We start from the raw sequence: 22,402 nt of genomic DNA on the forward strand, positions 1-22,402 counted from the left end.
CCATTTGCCCTAATGACTTGTTAACTGTAGAAAGAATCTTTGCTTTAATGTTATGGAACAAAGTGAGTTAACTCTTCACAACTGTAAGGAAAGGATTTCTTCACCTCTGGTCTTTAGCTTGCTCTTCCTTTTCCCTGCTGAAGGCAGACAAACCATTTGATTCTTGTCTTATGACTCACCCAGCTCAGAATGACAGTCACCTGGTGTGCCCCAAATGTGCTTTCCCATGACCTGGAGAGGAGCATTTATTGCTCTATTACCCAAACTATGCACATGCTGACCACACATTTGCTGTGTCCTTTTTTAATGAAAGCTGCACTGGTACAAACATTTGCCTATTTGCTTGCCAGTGACACCTGTCACTGACCTCATTTAGTGACAGTGAACAAGAATTTTACTTTTTTTTTCCCCAAACCCAGAATATTTCAACCCTGAGGCACAGCCCACCCCACCCTTTACTCCAGATCCTTGCCTCTGCACCACCGCACTAAATAAATTAACAAGTTATCAACAAGACTGCCAGGCCACTATGGGCTCCCCATTACTGAGGCTGTCATTGCCACTCAGAGCTCCACTGGAACGTGACAACTTCACAGCAGAAGGTCACTCCCCCCTAGTCACTCTCTCGCTGCTGCTTGGAGGCAGCCATTCTGAGGAATGATTTGTTATGGTAGAATCGGAGGCACATTTGTTAGTTAATTCATTCTGTAAAACTCAAATGAGATGAAAAACAAGCAGAGATCTGACAAATGGCATTTAATTATGTCTGAGCCTAAAATTCATAATACATATTTATGCTGCCCTAAGTCATTCGCAGCCAAGGTCCCTTTTATTCTCATAACTGAGTCAAATTGCTGATATGAGAAGAGGGTGTTAGTGATGGGCTGCTCCACATGCTTTCATTATGGTGCCTTCCTCTTTCTCCCTTGACTTTCCATCCCCTGCCCTCAACAGGCCACAGGTTTCCCCAGAGTTTACAGTACAAGAGTTCTCTAAGTGTTGTTGTTTCATACCTTGTGCAAATAATGCAAAGAAGAGCTCACAGGTAACTAATAGCTTTATCTTGAAAGGTTGAAGCAGTCTCATTTCTAGTCACATATTGTCTATAACTACTCTGTGGGCTTTTGTTCCAGGCTTAAGATCAAAAAAGATACCAGGAAGCACTGCACAAGGACTGTGTCCCTGGTGAGCTACAACCTGCCACAATCAGGATAACTTGTTTTCTGCAGTGGAGAGGGAGCTGCCTCTGCTGTGGCACCAGGAGAAATGGTTAGTACAAGACAAACAGCAACACCTTGCACTGATGCTGCAGAGGTTCGAGAGAATGTGTACAACACTGGCTCCTGGGAAGTGGACACTCTGGCACGTGTGGCTCCTTAGCACACAGAAGCTTTGACCTAGAACAAAATATTTACATGCTCTTAAGTGCACGTCTGAATGGGATAAATATATACCTGCTTCTCCTGTCAGTTGCATGGAATCTATTGACTCTGCCTCTGATGTAATGCCTGAAATGTCTTTGACATGACGACACACCCTGCAGCTCTGCTGAAGATGTGTGTATATCTTTGTACTGGTTTGGTGCTGTTATTATAAACGTAAGCCATTTTTAAGTCCTTCTCTCAGTATGGCATAGTCTTAAACCAGCATCCCAGGCAATGCCTGGCTGGAGAGAGACCTAAGAGAGAAGCATTTCCATCTTCTCTTCCCCTCCAGCATCCCCAGCCTCTGCTCCCTGAAGAGTCAGGTACATTGGAAATGCTGCCCATGACCACGAAGTCATCAGGAGGCTTTATCTTCCCTGCAGTGGGCTCCCACTCCAGCCTGAGCACCTCTATCTCTTTGCCTCCTCCACCACAAAACAGGAACCCCACATAGCTTCATCTGGTCACTTGGACATGAGTGTTTGAGGAGGAGACTGCGCCCCAGCAGCTCAGGAGAGAAGTAATTTCCTAGCTCCTGTCTGGCTGCCATGCTGTCCCTGCCGCTCTTGCTGTGAGACTGCGTGCAAGCCTGGAGAGTGCTTTTCAAGCTTCTTGACATTATTGCTCTGCCGAGACACTGCAGACACTACCTCTCCTCCCCTCTCTCTTGGCACGTTGCCACCCAAACTCACTAGGGAGCTTCAGGGTTTTTGTTCTCTGGTGGGAAATTTCATTTGACCCTTTCAAGTGGGACAAGAACAGATATTAGATTTGTTGACGATGAAGTGCTTTTATCTGAATTCAACAAAAGAGGTACAATGAAAAGATTGCAGCTGTTGAGGGAAAGCACTGCACCTATTACAGAGTTCATATGCATTTACAAGTGGCACATCAGTGAAGGCCCTCCTCACCCTGGCAGATGTATGCTCCTTCCACAGAAAACTTGTTAATCTTTCCGTCAGCCCTACATGCTTTACATACCTTTGGGAAAATGTGGTGCTTGACTCTCTTGCCAGATATTGCAATGATAGAAATGCTATTAGCAGGTAAAAGCTACATGGAGGGGCTTTATCTTCCTTGTAAGTCCACCAGGTCTTGATGTAGGATGGGACAGCAATTTAGAACACCAGATAACTCAGGCTGTAATTAAATTCTGAGGCAACTATTGCCCTGTTGAATAGACATTTACTTACTTTTTTTTCTTTCTTTCTTTAGATGGGTTTCAGCCAGAAAAAGACGTTTTGGGGGGGTGTGGGGGGGGTGTGCTTGTTTTCATGCACACACACATAAAGCCACACAGCTGCTACAACATTAAGTACCAAAAATTAAGGTAGCCAATCGACTCAGACAGGAAGCAAGTACCTGAAAACTGGCAAAGGAGCCTGCAAAAAAAGCCCCAAACTAATGTAACTACTATCTGACATCACACAGCAACTGGACTTCATAATAAGGGCAATAAAACATCTACTAAGCAGAGAAAATCCTGATGAAATCTGAGGGAGGATATAGCTTGCAGTCAACCAAAAAGTGGCAATAGGCATTTGCGCATATCCTAATGTACTGGGTACATGGAAGTGTGATTGAATAGGAACAGCTAATGCCTTGCAGCTCACCAAAGAGACCTGGGCATTAGGTCAGCAGTATTTCCTAACAGTCAAGGTGAGCATGATCATCCTTGAATACAGGCACTGAGGTAGTGTGGGCCAGGGCTCACAGTGCTGCTTTAATTTGTGCTGGCTGGACTTCTCTTAGAAAGCCTCTGAAAGCCCGGTCCTGCTGGAGCACAGTTTGCACTGACTTTCCTCTCCCCACGACCCTTGTTCAAGAAATGAAGCAGGAGCCAGGAAGGCTTCAGGTGTTTCATAGTGGAGAAAGAATTCATATGGGGAGCATTCATTTTTTAAGCACTGGTTTCCAAACACTTGCCTTCTGCCCAGTAGGAGCTCTTTTGACTGCTAAAGGAGTGGCACAGTAATAACTTTTCAACCCCCTTTGTGCAAAAGTCTGACAGCAAAGGGAAAATACCAGGCGGAGGACAACAGCTGTGTCAGTGGATGGGAAGTTGTGCTGGGAATGATGAACCTGCTGGAAAACAATTAGTGAGCTTGGCCTCATTCCTAAAAGTCTTTGCATCTGACACCATTCATGAGCTTTACGTGCAGTATAATGACATCAATGGTTGCACTCCCCTGGATTTTGTTGGCTTGAAATTTTTACCCTAAACGTTTTATTTCCCTTCACAAAATTCTCTAAACTAACTCTTCATGCTTGTTCTGGCCTCTGACTTACCTTGTAGATGTAGCAGACCCTGTCTCTTTCGTCCTGTACCTTGATTTGCTCATCTCCCAAACACAAATTAGTTTTAGAGCATTTGCAGGTAATTTTGTGCTCCTACTGTACTTTATTTTCTTGCAGAGAGTTGACTGTACAGCTGCACAGGATGTGGAAGGTCAGAGCCTATGTGTTGCAGCAAAGACCATCACAATCAATGCAAAAGATTCCCACAGTTAAACAGATTTTGGATCTGGCCCATGTGAATTCAGCAACAACTCTCTACTTAGCATGCTGGCACAAAGGGAGTCTTTTCAGACTGTTCTTCACCGCCTTTCTTTCTGCCTTCCAGTAGATCTATAGAAGAGCATTGGCTCCTTGCCAGTTTAAGTAAGTCAGATGCATCAGCTAGCAACTCTGCTCTTGGACAATCTTTAGCCCAACAGGGGCTCATGGTCCTAACAACAGCCAGAATTGTGACATGGTAGCACAACATTTCCAGTATGCATGTCTGTAGGTGATGTTGCTTTGCCAAAGTGACAGCAGAGCTGCATCTCAGCTTGCATTGATGGAGACTATGGCAATATGGGAGCTCAAGTACATTGCAGAGCAGCTCTGCTGCACTGAGTAGATGGATGCTGCAACGACCTAAGGAGCAGTGCCAGATCAGTCTGGTTGTTTAATAGCCATTCTGGCGGCCATTGCAGGATTTGGGCTGGTGCTGAGAGGTGAGGCTCCTACTGCAAAGCCCTGTTGTTGAAAAGGCAGGAGGATGGCAAGGGGAGTGATTGCCAAGGGGACTGTAAATGAGTTCCTCAGCCTTTCTACGCTGTTCACGTCCACTCCACATTCAACTTGTGCCTTTCTCCATAAAGGAACTGCTCTTACACTAGTGAGACATGAGCTGCTTGCGCTCTTGATCCAGTTAATACTGTGGGCTGGCATCAACATCACAAGAATCTCATCTCTCGTATGCAGTAGTATAAATATCAGAGTAAGTCAATGTGGGGGTTCCTGAGCCCTGGGGGTACCTCTGCTCTCTGTGGTGATTAAAGCATGTTGATGTCTGCAAAGCAATGTGACCTCAAACTTGCTCTGGGGCTCTGCAGAGATTACAGAACTCTTGTCCAGAGGGAGGACCCCTGGCTGCTTTCAAAGCCTTGCCTTCATTTACAAGGAAGGATTACACCTGACAAATAATAATCATTAGGATTTAACTAATAATTTCTTCCTAGCACCTTGTCTTCTCATAAAGTCTCAAAAATGTAATTTACATCCTTACACATGCAGGTAACAGATCTCTAGTTAGACTAAACCAGGTCATTTTATACTGTGTGCAACCTCTAAGCAACAAGGAGAACATGTGCATTACTTGATTTATTTTCTCTTCTCTGCTGATCCCATTCTATCTTCAAAGTCCTGAAAACTGTTACAAAAAATCAGATCAAGTATGGAGAGCTCATCCACTAGGTCTAAAACCATACGTTCCCAGGACTTTAAGTCCTTACCTTGCTAGCTTCAAGCCTGGATCTCCAGGTGCACCAGTGTAGCTCAGTGTTTGAGGTTCATAACATTTTCATGGACAAACAGTGTCAGCCAGCGAAGCCTGCAGCCAGACCGTGAAAGTTTCTCATTGACTTCAACACAATTCAACATTTACTCTGCACTGATGAATGAAGTAAATGTTCAGCTAATTAATTACTTCATGCAGCTTCTAGTTCTAATATTAAACCATTGCTTCATTTTCTATTCCTGTGCCCTTACCAAATAGTAGTAGATTATTTCATGGGATAACATCATTTTCCTTCCCTTCTTCCGGTGCCTTTCAAGAAAGTGCCTTGTAAGGCAGACCTGGAATTGGCAGAAAAAAACCCCAGGCACAACCCAGAGTGAGACTTAGAGTAACTGCTGATTTAGGCTCCCTCCTCATCCCAAGTGGCTCTGGCAGTTTCCTTTTATTCTTTAACATTGTTCGTATTATTTACACAGCTGCCTCACTAACTTTTCCTTGTTATTTATTTATTTATTCCTAATTTATTATATATATATATATATATATATTAACTTTCTCCCTTTAGAATTTAGAACAACATCAATTTATGTTTACTGCCTCTAAAAGCAGATTTGCTTGTGATTAAACCCACAAATCTAACAGTGCCTAAATGTAAGAGTGACCTGTATTTATGAGGGGGATGCAGGGGCAGGTTTGGAAAGCTGAACCACATCATTTCAAGATACGTAATCAGTTTGGGGTGGTTGTTGGTGTTTCCCCCCCCTCCCCCCCATTATTATTATTTCCAGGACCAGGTGTCCAGAAATGTATCAATTTTCTCACTCTCTTTTGCTAGTTGGTTTAAAACCCTGAAAGTAGTGCTGCAGCTGTGCGTGGTACAGCTGTGTGGCTGCCCGCTGGATTTACATGCGCAATTACCCCAATAGCACACAACCGTCAAAGACTCACACATGCAAAAAGCCTGTTAGCTGTAAAACTGTTGGCATGGATGCTCCATTTCCATATGCAGTCACAATAAATATGCATATACATTAGGTGCAGAAACGTGCACACGGTTTTGAAACTGAGGGCCTCAGTGTGAACCTAAAGAGGAGAAGACAAATGGTTCAAAGGAGAGCTTCGGGTCAAATTCAGTGAGCCAGCATAAATCTGCTGGATTGTGCTCACGTGTCTCACAACCAGTGCAACACATTTTCTTCAATTAAGTGTGGAGGAAGAAAAAAAAAGTGGATTTGTAGTTTTCTTATTTTCACCTTTACATCTTTTGTCTGCTCATAATCTTCTTTAGTTTTCCCTCTCTGGGTGTAATAGATTAAAAACCCCCTCAGCTCAATGTAATTTTCATCCAAAACTTGCAGGCACCTTAAGGTAAAGAAAAATAAAGAGGGTCTCTGAACACTAACGTGTTTGAAAATCAGGCAACCAAAGACTGTAAACACAGACTTAGGTGTCTGAATTTAGGCACCTATTTTTTAAAACCTTGGCTTAGAAAATAAAGCATCTGACTGTATATAGATAATATAAATCCCCAGTCACTTTTATTGCATGTATGTTTAGAGAAAGACCTTAGAACACGGTTTTAAGATGTAAACCTTCCTTAGTATGTTTAACTATGTGTCTAAAGAAGATGTAGGACAGAAAGAAAACAAAAGTTTGACAAATGTTTCTGATCAATCCTGCAGAAATCAATAGGAATTCACTCACAGCACGATTTCATTTAACTTTCCATGCTAGGAATAGTAACCTGGCTTTCGGTTACAGCTAAAGCATTCATACTTCCTAGTGATATAATTCTCATGTCAACATATATCAGGCAGACAGAGAATGGCTTGGAGATGAGGAGGGAAAGGATGAGCAGATGGAAACATAGAAATGGTGTGGACTGATTTGTATGGTTGGGTAACTTTGTAAAAGCAAAACTGTTTTTTTAATTGAGTTTTTCACTGAGGTGTGTATCTCACTTCCACCTTCTAAGGAGCAGAAAACGCCTGTTTTTCAAAGCTTATATGAAAAATATCTAACACCTGAAAAAACTGGAGCAGCTTGGTGGAGAAGAGAGAGAAAAAACATTAAATCACAACTGTTGCATTGGTACCTTGGTAGGAGTCACAGGCTGGGTGCCTGAATGCCTTCTGTCCCTTCAGGCGTGCACCATGCAGTGTCCAGGAGTTTGGTATCACCATCTTGCATGCTCTTAATGCTTCTGGAAAACAAGACTGAGGGGCTGGGGGCTAGGGGGGAGAAGACAAGTAGAGAACAGGAGGCTTGAGGCATGCAAGCATAGCTCCTGTGAATAAGTGTGATTTTTTTTGGCCCAGAAGGAAAGTACTTTGGTCCATAACTCAAATACCTCAAAAGAGAATTCCAGTTTGGAAACATCATTCTTTTTGCAAAAAGTCAAAGGCTTCAGTGCAGAAAGCCACTACTCCCCACCTCTCAGGCAAGGTGAAACTGCTAGCACTGCAAGCTCCTATGTCAGACTGACTTCTACTGCCTTAGCAGACCAGAACCTTACATGGTGTATGGAATCCAATGGAGCATTCAAGCCCAGGGAACATCTGGTTTACAATATTTCCCTCTTGTTTGCTCGTGTTTGTGCTCCTGGAAGCATATGCATTTGGGTCCATCAGTGTATGCTCGTGTGCATGCATGTCTGTTCTTATTTATTCTAAATATAAACTGTTTTCTGAAGGGACATTATTCATACTTGGATGAAAGAGTACTATCCTTCATAGAAGTTTGGCTAAAACCCTTAGCTTGACACAGAGTGCCATATTGGACTAAACCAAAGTGTGGAAACAATGTTCTCCAAGTACTGAGCGAGTTCAAGCTTGGATTGGTCCATTGCAAGGAAAGTTATGGGTAATAAAAAGAGATCTCAGCTTTGCTGCTTCAATGAATCCCTGGTTATATATAAAGCAGATGTCCTTTTTACAACATGCAACGTGTAGGCTAAGAAACTCTATCAGCTACTGACATCTGAGAGTGACGTTGCTTTGCAATGCAGCTTTTATCTTGTGTACACACAGCATTACGTGCACACACACAGAGCCTACGTGGCTCAGATAGAATGGTTTATTGTGAGTCTCTCTCCATCAGTACCCAGAATTGACTAACTGTGGAAGCCATACAGAAGAGATGAAAAATGTTTTACTTCTAGGCTAAGCTGATGAGTGAGTCTGCAAAAGGAAACACCACAAAAGCCACTTTTAGTCCAATAAGCTGAAGAAGCGCTCTTACTATGATCCTTATTTTTCATTATTTTGGTGGGCAAGGCAGGAAGCAAACTAGCTGTGTCTGTTTAGCTGCCTGAACAATAGGGAAGTTTATGCAGCTCTTGAGCTGAAATGTTTTTGACAGTTTTCAATTTTAGCTCTTTTGATTTGGTAAGAAATCTGCAAAAATACGATTTTGAAAATCACCAGTTTCGTGCTTTATTCCTTACTCAAAATTAGACTATATCATCCAACTCCTCTTCACTTACTGTGTCTGAGGGAATCCTGGAGAATAGCTGGCAGGAATCACTGCTGGACTGTTGCTTAGGAACTGCCTGGGTCTCTATATTATTGCCTGATGTAATACCTATAATGCCCGCTTGCATCTGTTAACAAGCCATACAACAGGATCCACAGGTACCAATAAAGAAACAAACCTGGCAGTCATTACTTAGCTTGAAAACTCATCAGTGCTTTTCCTGGCTTGGCAACAGGGAGGAAAAACATTTTGCTCAGGTGCTAATTAAGAAAATAGGAGATGTACTGACTCTACAGATATCTATTTTATTTAGATTTATTTATTTTTGCCCCCTGGGGAAAATATGTTGTAAAGAATGCAGTGTATTAGTATAATTACAATTTTGCAACTCCACAGAGAGGTACGAGGTAAAAGCTGTGGTCTGTAGGTTGGCTTTGGGTTTTTTTTTTGCTGTAAGCTATAGTGTGATAAAATGAGCATTCTTTTAAGGTGTTTTAAATAGAAGTAGTATGGATTCATTTATAAAAGCAGTACAACAGGATATTTCTATAGAGTGCTGGTAGTAGACTCAGCAAACCCAAGCTGCAGATGAATTAGCTTACCCTAGTGGAAGCAGTATTGCTGAATCCAAGGGTGTAAAAGGAGCAGATGGGATGGCAAGAGCATGAGATGGGCTCCTTGACCACATGCATGAAAACTATGTATTTCTGTGTAATAATCAAGTTGTAAAAAGAATGAAAAAAAATCAGCTTTTAGGGTTTAGTTACTAAAGTTTTTCTTGTAAAAACAGGAGCTGTGTCTTATTTAGGTAAAAGCCAAGATACAAAAATCACTTAATTTCTGATGTTGAGGCTACGTAAGAAAGCCTCAGCTATTCTAAGGCAGGGAACCCTTTTCAGTCTAAAACACAGCAGCTCACCTCTCATCTGAGTCCAGTGCAGCCCTTGGGTAGACTCTTGTTCACTGCTCAGATGTCAGCCTTACACGCCACAAGGCTGAGGGGTTGTTTAATTTGTATGCATCCTTGTTACAGCACACTTGCCACGCTGCCCTGAACATGACTCCTTTAGAAGGCTACTGACTGAAACACTTTTCCAAACCTATCCCCAGAAAAATCCCTCCTCCATTTAGAGAAGGCATAATAAAAATGATAGCAGCCAAACCCTTAATTACTAAGTCTGGGGGAAAGCACAAGAGGAGTTGAGAGAAGAGCAGAGCCTGCAACTGTTACTTTTCCTAAGTAAACCTTACTCCTGGGAGTACTGCTACTGCTTAGATAAATTACGTCTGGCTCCATCAGAGGACCTCAGTTTGTAAGAGAAAAGAGTTTAAACTCTGATTTGCTGTTCTGCTCCTTCTCCACATGCAGTAGCATCCTGTTGGAGGACTGCAAGAGCTGAGGTTGTTCAGTGACAACAAATGGGGGGGTGTAGGCTCATTGCAAGGCACGGGGATTTATGAATGCAACTCACATTAGTGTTAATGGGAGTTACACGAGTAAATCCCTGCCCTTCAACATGATAATACATAATATACCCCTTAATTTTTAATTCACCAGGGTCTCAATTTTAAAGCATTTTCATATAGTTTGTCCTAATTATAATAGTTTTTAATGACAGCTTAAAAATTTCACATGACTGTCTTATCACATACAGTACTTAATTTCTCAAGTGAGCAGTTTCAATGTAGTGTATTCTGGGAATTTTGAGAACTGAAACACTAAGGAAAAAACCTACTTTGTATAATCAAATGAGATGTTATTATTCCACTGTGTTTTATATACACTTTAACAGAGTTTCTCACAGGAATGGCTACCATCTTGAAAAGTACTCAGAACTAAGATCTTTTTTTGCTTTGGAAAGTTATTGGCTTAATCTTCTGGACCAGGACTATCTCTAGTGGCCAGTACTAATGCAAATTAGCAGGCAATTTTTAGCTAATGCAGGCTTTTGAGGAGGTTTCAGACTATGAACCATTTTTCCTTTTCTACAGTGCCTCTTAAACTCCAACTGTACAGCTACAACATCATTATGTGAACACTCAACACACAAGCACTTATGTGAACACTCAACACACAAGCACTTTGCACACTGAATTTGATGGACAGATGACCAAGTTCAGCATTCAGCAACATGCCTGATAGCAAATACTTGTCTTTGCCTGTCAAAACCTCGTTTGAACAGCTAAAACAGTTGTTACCAGAGGAACTGGTCCTGCATCATGCATCTTAAAGGAGTGACACAGTGGAATATGTGCCATGGTGTCAACATATAGTCATACCTCAAGGATGTTCCTTAGCTTTTCATGTGCCCCACAAAGCATCCCTGCGCCAACTGCTGGGAGCTCAGCTCCCAACTGTGATGGACACAGAATTAGAGCAGCAACTGCAGCAAGTCCTGTCTGAAGCATTTTCCTGCTCTGAAGCTAGAGCTTTTAAGTTCTGCCACTTCAGTTTCTCAAACAAACAGTTTTCTGTTTCGCCTTTATGTTGACTAAACTGACTCCTGTGTTATTTTTAGCTCTCCACTCTCAGAGGGAGTAATGTATATTTTAACACTTGCAGGTACAGAAAGAGCTGCTGCCAGAAAATAGATGATGAAATATCAGACAAAGATTTCAAAACCTATCCTGAGTGACTTCAGAACATAAAGGCTGTTTTCCAGAGAGACACAAGGCCTCAGACATCAAAAAACACCATTTTTGGGAATAAAGAAATAAAGTAATTCCTTAACTAGACACAAGACTTAAGAATGTCTCAACAACTAATATTAGGAACTAACAATATTTGAAATCGTGATTTCAGCTGCACTCAAGAAGTAATTTGTTTAGTTATGGGGGAAAATACTGCTCTGTGCCCTGAGCTAACTACACAGTTTTGGAGCTGGGATTGTTTAACCTGGAGAAGAGAAGGCTCAGAGGTGAGCTCATTGCTGTCTACAACTACCTGAAGGGAGGTTGAAGCCAGGTGGGCATTGGGCTCTTCTCCCAGGCAAGCAGCAACAGAACATGGGGACAAAGTCTCAAGATGGCCCAGGGAAGGTATAAGCTGGATGTTAGGAGGAAGTTCACAGAGAGTGCGATTGGCATTGGAATGGGCTGCCCAGGGAGGTGGTGGAGTCCCCATCCCTGGAGGTGTCCAAGAAAAGACTGGATGAGGCACTTAGTGCCATGGTCTAGTTGATTGGACGGGGCTGGGTGCTAGGTTGGACTGGATGATCTTGGAGGTCTCTTCCAACCTGGTTGATTCTATGATTCTAGGACATCTTCATTCTGAACAGTTCAGGAGTGCAAGAGAAAGTAAACAGGGCTTAGACTTTAGCCACAAATGGAGAATTTTATCTGAGAACAAGCACTGCCTTATGACTAAATTTTGCAATTTATCTACCTAGTTTTCCAATAGTGGGCGAGAAAAACATTGAGCTGTGTCCTAAACTCCAAACTGTTAGACTGTACCAGTATCTATATGTCTGTGTCTTATATACCCTTTAATTACTGAACAACCACGACTGTAGAGGGGAAATAACTTGCCAAATTAGTAGCCTTCAAACTGTCACTTTTTATAAAGAGTAAATGATAAAAAGAAATGTAGCACCCATTTGTTAGTCGTTTTTATGGGTAACTTTAAACCGGTTTGTATGCAGACTGCAGTTGTTGGTATTGTTTCCACTACAAGAGAAATAATTTGGCTGCTGCTGCAACATTTTAAGCTTTCACTGTTACTATAAAAACAATCCCCAGGAGGCTGTTGGTTTTTTTTTTTTAGTCTCCTCGTGTTGTGAGGATTTAGGAAGTAAAAGTTTTAAACTGCCTGGTAACAGACAAATCACTTTTAAAAGGCAGCATTGTACTGGCCTGGGAGTGCTACAGGAAAAGCTACTTAAATTAAAAAAAACACCAAACCAAAAAGGAAAAGAAAATGCAACAGTACAAAAGCTAAGCAAGCCTAATTATTTTTTAAACAAATATATGGAGGTCATCTAAAACTCTGAATGCATGAGAGGGTTTTTCCTACATGTGAATTGTCAGATCCATGCTGCAGTAGGCATCCAGGCAGAGACAGACTGTGTAATGCTGCTCCCAGTAGAAAGACATCTCTGCCTTGGAGTAATGTGTTTTAAAACAACAACATACTTGTGCTGAATGCATTAAGGTTGAGGTTTCCAAACTAGGGTACCTAGAGTTAGGCTTGTGACAGCACAGAGCTCACTGTGGACGGGAGGGTTGGTGTAGCCGGGGGTGTTTTTGGCTAGGTGTGTTAAATTAGGCACTTTTATCAACTGCAGCTAACATTTTCTGCTGTTGCAGTTTTGGTGGAGAGGTCTATCCACAATCCAAGTGTTGCCTGAGGTCTTTGAAAGAGTTGAAGAGAACAGACAATTATTTTCAGTGGAGCACAAGAAAGAGAGGAGCGAAAGCACCACCGGGGTTTAAAGGGATTTGGGTGTTCAGCTCCTACGAACTCCCTTGAAAATCCCAGTCCTCTCTTGCAAATGACGGCTGAATCTTGACAGATTTGGTGGTTCACTTTGGCTGGGAGTCTGCATCCGCTCCGGTTGGAAGCTGGCCCGGGAATTTCGTTAGAGCATGAGAAGTTTCCAGGAGAGTTTTCAGCTCTTGGTTCCCAGGTATCTGAGGCTTTGCCACTTCCACTTCCCCCAGCCAGAACGCACAGAGACGTGCAACCGTTTGCAAAAAAGGCTGGCCAAACCCTTCCTGAATCAAAGGAATATTCATGTTTTGGATCAGAGACTGGGGGGAAAGATTTGACTAGCTCCTGCTTTCTCTGTCCTGTGCTGCCAACGTCTGGTCCTAAATTACACCCATTGGCCAATGCAGAAATATCTTATTGAGGTTATTTTTTTAGCACAAGTGAAAATAAATAACACCCAGGTCTGATCCTTAGGAGGAACCACGTCAAACTGTTCTTTAGCATAGTTTGTTTTTAAGACTTAAAGTCTCCATTCTCAAATCAATGTGTCTAGAGCCAGGTGCCAAAATATATCTTGACACATGCAGCCAAGCAAGCATCTTTCTAAGGAAAACCGTTGAGCACCTGCTGCTGCTCCTCTTGACACCCATCTCATTGCAAGCTAAGTCGCTTTTTTACGGGCCAAGCACCTCCATCTGGCCTCAAAGAACTTTCCAGGACCTGAGAGCAAGCGGAGGAAGACGCAAGCCATAGACGCTGACGCACTTACAGTGGGGCGACCCTCAGAGCGTTAGTGGTGTCCCAGGCACGCAGCTAGCGTGGAACAAAAAGGCGACTGCTGTGGCAGAGGGCTCGCACCAAACGCGCCAGACTCCACGTCACACCCTCAAAAGGCTAAAACAGTGCTCCAGCAATTAGCACGTGTGAAGCCCTCAGCTATTTGCGTCCTAGGAAATAGCTTGGGGTTTGTTATTTTGGGGTTAAGCCATTCCAAACGGCAAAGCAGCACTTAAGCGTCTGCCATCTATTGATGTGCTGTCTTGATCTTTAATCGAAGCCGAGGGGGATACATTTCCACCTTTAATCCTTCAAACTTTCTAAAGCTTTCATGTACAAATGTATACAGTAACTTGGCGTTAGCATTCCACAAATATGCAAATTGTCTGTCAGATTGGACAGGCTGCACGCATTTGAAGTTGTGTTGACAGCCTACAGAAAAAAGACATTCTCAGCTCAAACATGAACAAGATGTTTGTATCCTTTTTCCCTAAAAACATACATTTTATGTTTTAAGCAGAGATGGGAGCAAACTGCAAAATTTGGATCAAGACATCTTTTGCACCCATAAAATTTGGGGATGTCTGCATCAGGGGATTTTGATTCAGCTGGCTCTTGGAAGAGGGAAATTCAGCTCAGATCTGGCTTATATTCCAGCCTTCACAAAATACAGAGGGAATTTGCACATGAGCCTCTGTTTCCAAGTAGGTTAACACGTAAAGAAGCAGCTCAGAAAGTGTCATTATACTCTAGATGCAGTGAGCTTTGCAGTTGGTGGCAACAGCAGTTACCTGACAAAGTACCATCTTGCCAGTCAACAGAAAAGGAAGCTGTAGAGCCCAAGCTTCCTTCCTGGCCCAGAGAAAGAGAAGCAGAAACAGCAGTGGTGAGATCTAGCGGATGCTGCTTACGCAGAGAACTCTGATAGACACAGAAGCAAAAGGCCATTGCAGAGATAAATCTAGCATCTACCTCCATAATTCAGACCCTCAGAAGCTCTCACCTGGGGATTGTGGAGTCCTACAGACACTCCAAGGGTATCAGCACCTACAGGCATGGTGTAGGTATGAACTCAGATGAACTTCTGCTTTTAAACACGTGCCCCATATTGTGCAACCTCAAAAAGAAGGTGCTTATCTCATAGAATCATAGAATCAACCTGGTTGGAAGAGACCTCCAAGATCATCCAGTCCAACCTATTACTCAGCCCTCTCCAATCAACTAGACCATGGCATTAAGTGCCTCATCCAGGCTTTGCTTGAACACCTCCAGGGACAGTGACTCTGCCACCTCCCTGGGCAGCCCATTCCAATGCCAGTCACTCTCTCTGTGAACAACTTTCTCCGTACATCCAGCCTAGACCTACCATGGAACTATTTGAGACTGTGTCCCCTTGTTCTGTTGCTGGTTGCCTGGCAGACCAACCCCACCTGGCTACAGCTTCCCTTCAGGTAGTTGTAGAGAGCAATGAGGTCACCCCTTAGTCTCCTCCATGATGCACAATCCCAGCTCCTTCAACCTCTCATCACAGGGTTTGTGTTCAAATATCTCAACATCTCTCTTGAATTGAGGAGTCCAGAACTGGACAGAGTGCTCAAGGTGTGGTCTGACCAGTGCTGAGTACAGGAAAAGGATAACCTCCTTTGTCCTACTGACCACAGTGTTCCTGATTCAGGCCGGGATGCCATTGGCTCTCTTGGCTATCTGGGCCAATCTCCTTGACTCCAACAAATTTCACAAGCCAAGATTATTAATGCATTCTGTCAGCAAGGTTATAGACAACTGTCCCCTTTGACTGAATATTTCTAAATATTTTAATTAAAATAATTAGGTACACAAATGTAACTAAACACTTCCCTACATCCCCTGCCTTGAAGTGAAGGACTGAACTCCCTCTCTTGCTCCCAAGCCTATCATGTGGCATATTGTCCACTCCAGTGAAATATTATCCTATATTGTGACTTGACATGGAAATAAAATTACTGTTTAATAACTAAACTGCATTGAGAGCTGCAGTTCAGGTGGGGACCTTAGAGAATAGCTGCATTTTGACACTCAATAGCTGGACATCTTGTACAAAGCATCATAAGGTCCAGAGCAAAAGGATATGTCCCTGAAATAATTGTTCGTGGTATACAGGCTTCTTCTGTGGCTCATCAAAAAAATTTAGTTTCAGTGGTAAGGATCCACTAAAAAAAGCAGGAAATATCCCACATGGCATCAGGGCCTCATGAAAATGAAGAACCTGTGAAGTAATGAGTCTCTTTAGAGCACAAGTTGAAATTCTGTCAATTAAAAATCTCCTCTGCAGCAAACCACAGATGATTTGAAGAACTGCAAACTTGAAAGAGAGAAAATTAAGAACTTCACATATATTTAATGGAAAACATTAGAGTTTTCCCTTCCTCACTCTTAGAAGACTGAAGGGGAAACGTTAGACTCAGGATCCTCCAGCATTCACCAGCCAGTTTCCCATGGCTAAGCTGGGCATGCCCAAGACACCACAAGACCTTAGGTACCAAGAGATCCTGCAGGATCCCTGGGAATCCACTATTTACAGTGCAGTTCCCACAAATGCAGCCCTAGTAACCTCCTGACTCATTCTTATTTGCAAAAGCATATGCTTTAGGTTTTCTGTGTGGCAGGGAAAGCTAGGAAGCCTTGCTGTCTGAGGACTCACTGGTTGCCTTCTGGCACTGGTGCACTGACCAGTTTCTGGGTCATATGCCAGAGCTGTCTGCTGAGACACCACACCCTGGTGACAGATCCTGACTTCTTATTCCAGCTTGGTGAATGCTAGATAACAGTTAACTTGATCAGGCAGGCAAAATTACTAACATAAGGCCATCAAGCACAGAAATAAGGCCACTTCATACCTCTTGGAGAGCTTTGCAAGGCTGGAGCTGCTCAGTGTGCTCCAGAGCAGCAGGGGAGGTTGCAAAGCGTGTGTTGGTGTTATGGAATTCAATCTTAGGTTATTGCTAGCCCATATTTAAGCATCTATTTCAGAGGCTTAATTCTCCTGTATGGATATGGATTGTTTGCCAACGACAACAGTGCTGAAAAGATCGGCAGCGTCAGATGGAATACCTTCAAAGAATGTTCTTTGATAGCTTCCCAAAAGCAAAGAAAGGACAACTGGTGCCAGAAGAATGGCTGAGAATAGAAATGAGAGACCTAGTTGTAAAGAACAATAAGCGTATCGGGAGCCTAGTCTGACAAACAGGAACATAAATGCTTGCAGGATAGAGCTGCTGCGAGGCCAATGATTCGTGTGGTCTTCAAGAGAGTTGACAGCAGGAACTATGCCTTTGCTTACTTCGTAAGAGCATATAACTCAGCAAGAGCAGAGAAGTCATTTGACAGAGGCCAGATTCAGAAGGCATCTGAAATGTCTTTCTTTAAAGATAATCGTGTTAGGAATCAAAAGGGGTCTGATGTTAGAGACTTGCCTTTCAAAATGCAACAAATGATTATACCTGTCAAGATTTATGGACAGATTTATTTATGTTGACAGAGGGACCACTAATAGCTTGACAAATGAGAAGTCTTGACAGATACAACAGATATGTTCAAGTGTATTTCCTCCTGTTTGAAACAGGAAATGAGTGAGTTATGACAAGCCTGTAATGTATATTGATACGACGATTCCTAGCCTCCTTCTAGAGAAGTAGATGCATTCAATGGTGCTGCATACTGAACTGAAAAGCCAGTTTGACCCCTCATTGTCAGCAGCCCTCTATCCTCCACCTCCAAGAAAGTATTTAAATGGCTAATTTAGAGAAAACCAGAAGGAAAACTTCCAGGTGGTGCTCCTCTATGGAAAACTTAGCTTCCAAAGCAAGGCAAGAATCTGCAGGAAGGCAATATGAAGAATCTCAGGAAGTTTTATATTTACAATGATTGCTAGCCAGGGACTTTTCATGTAAATTCACAGAAAACTTAATACTTCTCCTCAGCACATAGTGCCAAGGCATCATTGTACCATCGAGGCTTCTGGTCAGCTCCAGCCAAGAAAGCAGATCTGTCCCCAGGGCCGCTGCAGTCCTACAGCAGGGAACAATTCTACACTAAAACTCCATTCAGAAAAGGTATAGAAAAGCTATCGCTATGCATTAGTGCCTGATCAAAGGCCAGTCCAGCAAACAGAAAGACACCAACAGCTTCAACGGGCTTTGCCTCAGGCTCTGAGATCTTTTAGGAGTTTTCTGTAGGAGCATGCAACCATTACATCTCCAGCTGTGAAAGGCAGAGCCATCCGTTAAGTATTGCTCTACTATGCAGGAACCTTTAAATGCTACTTTCATTTAACGGACAGCGAGCAACTCCTCATTTAAGCGCAAGATTTCCAACCTTCTCACAGTGTGGCTCTGCAGATGCCAAGCGAGGAGAGAACAGAAGGAGAATCCCACTTAGGGGCTCTAAGTGCTGCCATGCCCTTTCCTAACTGGAGCATGGTAAGTGCTGCTGAAACAACAAAAGTGGTACAAGACCAGGGTCTGCCATGTGCAGTGTACTTAAGTGCCAGACCCACATTTTCGAACAACGATGGGTTGAATTACCACCTTCCCCAAGGCTCTGTAGTAAACACAAACAAGTGATTAAACAAACACATGCCCTTGTCACTCAGCAATTAAACCATTTCCTGATCCCTTAATAAAAGCTGATCAAGTTTCCACATATTAATGTGACTTTGCACACTCGATCGGTTTATCGCATTAAGAAGCCATCCTGTGTCTTTGGCCGATTACAGTCAATCTGGCTACCCTCCCTGGAGATCCCCTCAGGAAGGGGTAGGTAGCAGGCATTTTCAAACCAGGAGTATGTCTGACATCGAAATGCATTTAGCTTAAAGCACAATGGGCAATGTTGTTCGGGCAAAAACATTTTGGTGTTTCAAAAAACCATTAGAGAGCATCAAGGGAGGACTGGAGTTTTGAAAAAGAATGAACCTTGACAGGCTAAACCAACTCATGCTCTTCCACCAGCACACTCGATTGCCTGGAAGACTCCAGAAGGTCTGTTAATTATTTTGGATTTGTTTGTGGAAGTCATCTGAGCTGGCAATTGCCAATTGGATCAGTCTGTGACATTCCAGAGGCTGACGGTGCCATCTCCTTCCTATGAAGCTGTTAAATTACTAATATACTGAAGTATCTCAGCTTAAAACCCACTCTCCTTCTCCTTTATCAATTTTGCATCTGGTTTTCTCTGAGGTTGATAAACAAAGCAACCCCCCCAAACACTTAACCTCCTTGCCAGTCAATTTGTGCTGCTCTTTGTTATAAAAAAAGGTAAAAAAAAAAAAAGAAAAAGAAAAAAAAATCTGCTCTGTAATTACCAGACACAGCCGTGGGAGTGGTTAATCTTTTAAAGCAACATTATGAATTATAATACCAAGTGTATATTTCACTGTGGTAATCCTGCAGTAATGCAAGCAATATTAGCATGTTCTGGGAGTCAGAGTACTGCCAGGGGACCAGGGATGCTTACAGGAGAAGAAAAGGGAAAGATTTCACAGTAATGAAAACGATGTTGTGTTTAGTCCCACAAGCTAAAAACAAACTAAATATTTATGATAAAGGGAAAGAATAAGGAGGATTATGGTGTCATTCACCGTAGAATAAAATATTACCTAATCTAAATATTTACATAAATAACAGAAGGATAATGCAAGCTGAATTCAGATGATTCAAAAGAGGAGGAAATTGACTGTAACAACACCGTAAGCATTTCTCTGTGCTCTTGGCTGCTCTTGGGGCTGAGTGCTCCCGGGGCTGGGCACCACTTCTTCTCTCTGTGTGACAGAACCCATCACAGTGGGACCCTGATGACATTAGGCACTACCAAACCTCAATAAACAGAGCTATAAAGAATGAAAAAGGCATTCTCCTGCTTTTTGGTGGAACTCCATCCAAACAGATGGCTTGGTGCTCTTGGGGGTGGGTGCTCCTGGGCCTGGCCACCACTTCTCTGTGTGTGACAGAACCTACCACAGTGGGACCCTGACGACATTTGGCACTACCATACCTCAATAAATAGAGCTACAAAGAATGAAAAAGACATATTCCTGCTTTTCAGTAGAACTCCATCCCAGGAGATGGTTTTCTGATATAGACCTCTACCATCTGAAGTGAAAAAAAAAAACCCAAACTAAAAAATGACATTTCCTGATAACACTGGAAGTCTCTTAAGGGTTGTCCCAAAAGGAGATAGAGCCAGTTGATGAGGTGTAAACACCTGAATATCATCCATGTTCCCAAGTCAATTGCTGCCAAGCTCAGATAGCAACTGGTCTGTTTGCTATGCTTTTATTTACTTAAATGTTTGTTTCAACCTTTTGGTTCCCTGGGATCTGAAGCTTGGCTTTGGGCAAACTCAGAAACCTCACTTGGATTGAAGCGTCAACCTCAGCACCTGTCCCAGACTATGCTACCTGATGAGTAGAAACAGAACACCATTTCACTAATACCCAAGCCCCAGGCTCTCCTTAGGACACAAAGCCTGGGTTCACATTCCACTTCCATGGGAATAAGCTGCTAAAACCTTCCCCCCCAGCCCAATGCTGGCCTCATTTAGCCCAATGAGTTTTGCAGGATCCCTGCAGTAGCCCAAATCCCACTGAAGCCCTTGGGTGTCTTTTTGAGGCAAATGTTTGCAGGCAGATAACTCACCACAAGATCCTAGCCAACTTCTTCTGGAGGTGGAGGTGACACAACTTAACCACATCTCTCCGCAGCTCAATCACAGCTCTGTTTAACATCATCTTCATTCAAGGCCAAAGGAGGAGTTCATTAATTAGTTGTATTAAATTTCCACTTGAAAACTCATTCCTTTTACATTTGGTTTCTACTTTAAAACAGAAACAGAATGTATGCAAGGGAGAAAAATTAAAATCATTTCAGATATTAGGTAACATTTGAGGTAGCTTTATTTCAACAGCCTAAAGAACATAATCAAGAGTAACGGCGTTTCTGTAGAATTTGAACCTTCCCAGAGAACCCCATAACAAAGTTATCATTCTCCAATAATACTTTTAAAACAATTCAGCACATTTATGAGAAGAAAAAGACAACTTTATGCACGGTGTTAAGCATTTCATGAGGAACAGTCTACAAAAGTGGCACTGTAGGAATAACCCCATAATGTACTACATGCACCTACTTGTCTGAAAAACGGCTCATTTAGAGCCACAGTGGCACTTTTGGGTTGAGGAATGCCAGCATGTAGGAGGACATTGAGTCACTCTGGCGATGCCCCAGACCTAAAAAGTCTATGATCAGGAATATTTTTCAAACAGACCCAAACTAGAATCCAAGCCAGTACGAGGCTGTGCATTTAAGCACGGGTGGTAAGCTGCTGTGCAACTGTTTGAGAGAGAATTGATTTTTCTCTGGTTGAAATGTGCGAAGATCCCACGGTTTATCCGAAGTAGTAAACCAGAAGATAACAGTTTGGTAACCTAGGGTGATGTTTACAACTGTACTGAATGTGACAGCTTTCAAAGTATTATGTATATTTCCAAGGCTGTACATGTAGAGCTCTGACAGCATGTCAGTTATAATTCATGTAAAAAATGGATGTAATTTATTATGGTTCAAATATAGAATAAACTATATAAATGCTTCACCATAAAACACTAATTTCCTCGTTGCTGAGGGGCTCATCTGCATTATAAATAGTGGTAGAGATGTTTTAATTGAACAGGGTTTTCCTCCCCTTTTGCTGCCAGCCTCAACGTGACTTGTTAGGGTTAAAACAGACTCACAGGACTAGAGGAAACCACCAAACAATAGATCAGAGTCTTAGCCACAAACAAGACAACTGTGCAAGCAGGAATCAGGGGTGAGCTGGGTTTTCATGTTCTGGGGGAGCAGCGATGGAACTTGCTCATGTGTGATTGATGGTACTTGTGAATAATACCAGTTGGCAGACATTAGTAACACTTTGTCTCACTTTTTGCTCAGTTGTTCACTTTCCTGCAGTTGGCATGTTTTCATGTTTTTAATAGGCTCTTTTCAGACGTGCATCTTTGACATGAAATAGTATGAAACTTGATGCCTCCGATTTTGAAGTATTTTCTAACTGGCTGTGTATGACACTACTACAAAACTTATCATATGGAATTACCAGCTCTGAAAGTAGCTTTCTTTTCAAGCCTCTTTATTGCCTCATCCCATGCACAGCAGAGAAATCTGTGTGAATATATTGCACTTAATTCTGATTTCCTCCTAATGTATAGCCAGAGAAACTTGACTCGACTAAATACTGGATTAAACAGGACTAGGATTCAAAATTGTCTCTCTGTGGTTGAACCTGAATATCTATATTGAAATTAACTGCTGCAAGACTTAGTACAGGGGGGGGAAAAAAAAAGAAGAACTAAAGAATAACTAAGAGAACTACTTGCTTTTTGTTTTGTAGTGAGTTCCCACACATCCTTCCATTACATATAGGTCTCATCTATGAAATAAAATGCAAGTGAGACATGAGGTTTTATCCACTTGTGGTTCT

General features: G+C 42.5%; 1 long non-coding RNA gene across 11 annotated transcripts in view; it reads right to left on the bottom strand.

The window, feature by feature from the left end:
• Positions 1-741: 741 nt before the first annotated feature.
• Positions 742-22,402, bottom strand: part of LOC135182302 (uncharacterized) — a 213,398-nt gene continuing 191,737 nt past the window's right edge. For 3 of the 11 annotated variants that reach the window (XR_010305151.1, XR_010305153.1, XR_010305160.1), the window contains 7 exons: positions 20,563-20,740; positions 7,304-7,439; positions 6,462-6,570; positions 6,157-6,291; positions 5,460-5,546; positions 5,204-5,361; positions 1,860-3,509 (listed from right to left, as the gene is read on the bottom strand). This is a non-coding gene — a long non-coding RNA (uncharacterized LOC135182302). Of the gene's footprint in view, positions 1,398-1,859; positions 3,510-5,203; positions 5,362-5,459; positions 5,547-6,156; positions 6,292-6,461; positions 6,571-7,303; positions 7,440-20,562; positions 20,741-22,402 lie in introns of those variants that run through there. The other 8 variants (XR_010305152.1, XR_010305158.1, XR_010305155.1 and 5 more) reach the window with 7 other exon arrangements.

The sequence above is a fragment of the Pogoniulus pusillus genome, chromosome 16 (assembly GCF_015220805.1).
Source record: "Pogoniulus pusillus isolate bPogPus1 chromosome 16, bPogPus1.pri, whole genome shotgun sequence".
In the NCBI taxonomy this organism is placed as follows: domain Eukaryota; kingdom Metazoa; phylum Chordata; class Aves; order Piciformes; family Lybiidae; genus Pogoniulus; species Pogoniulus pusillus.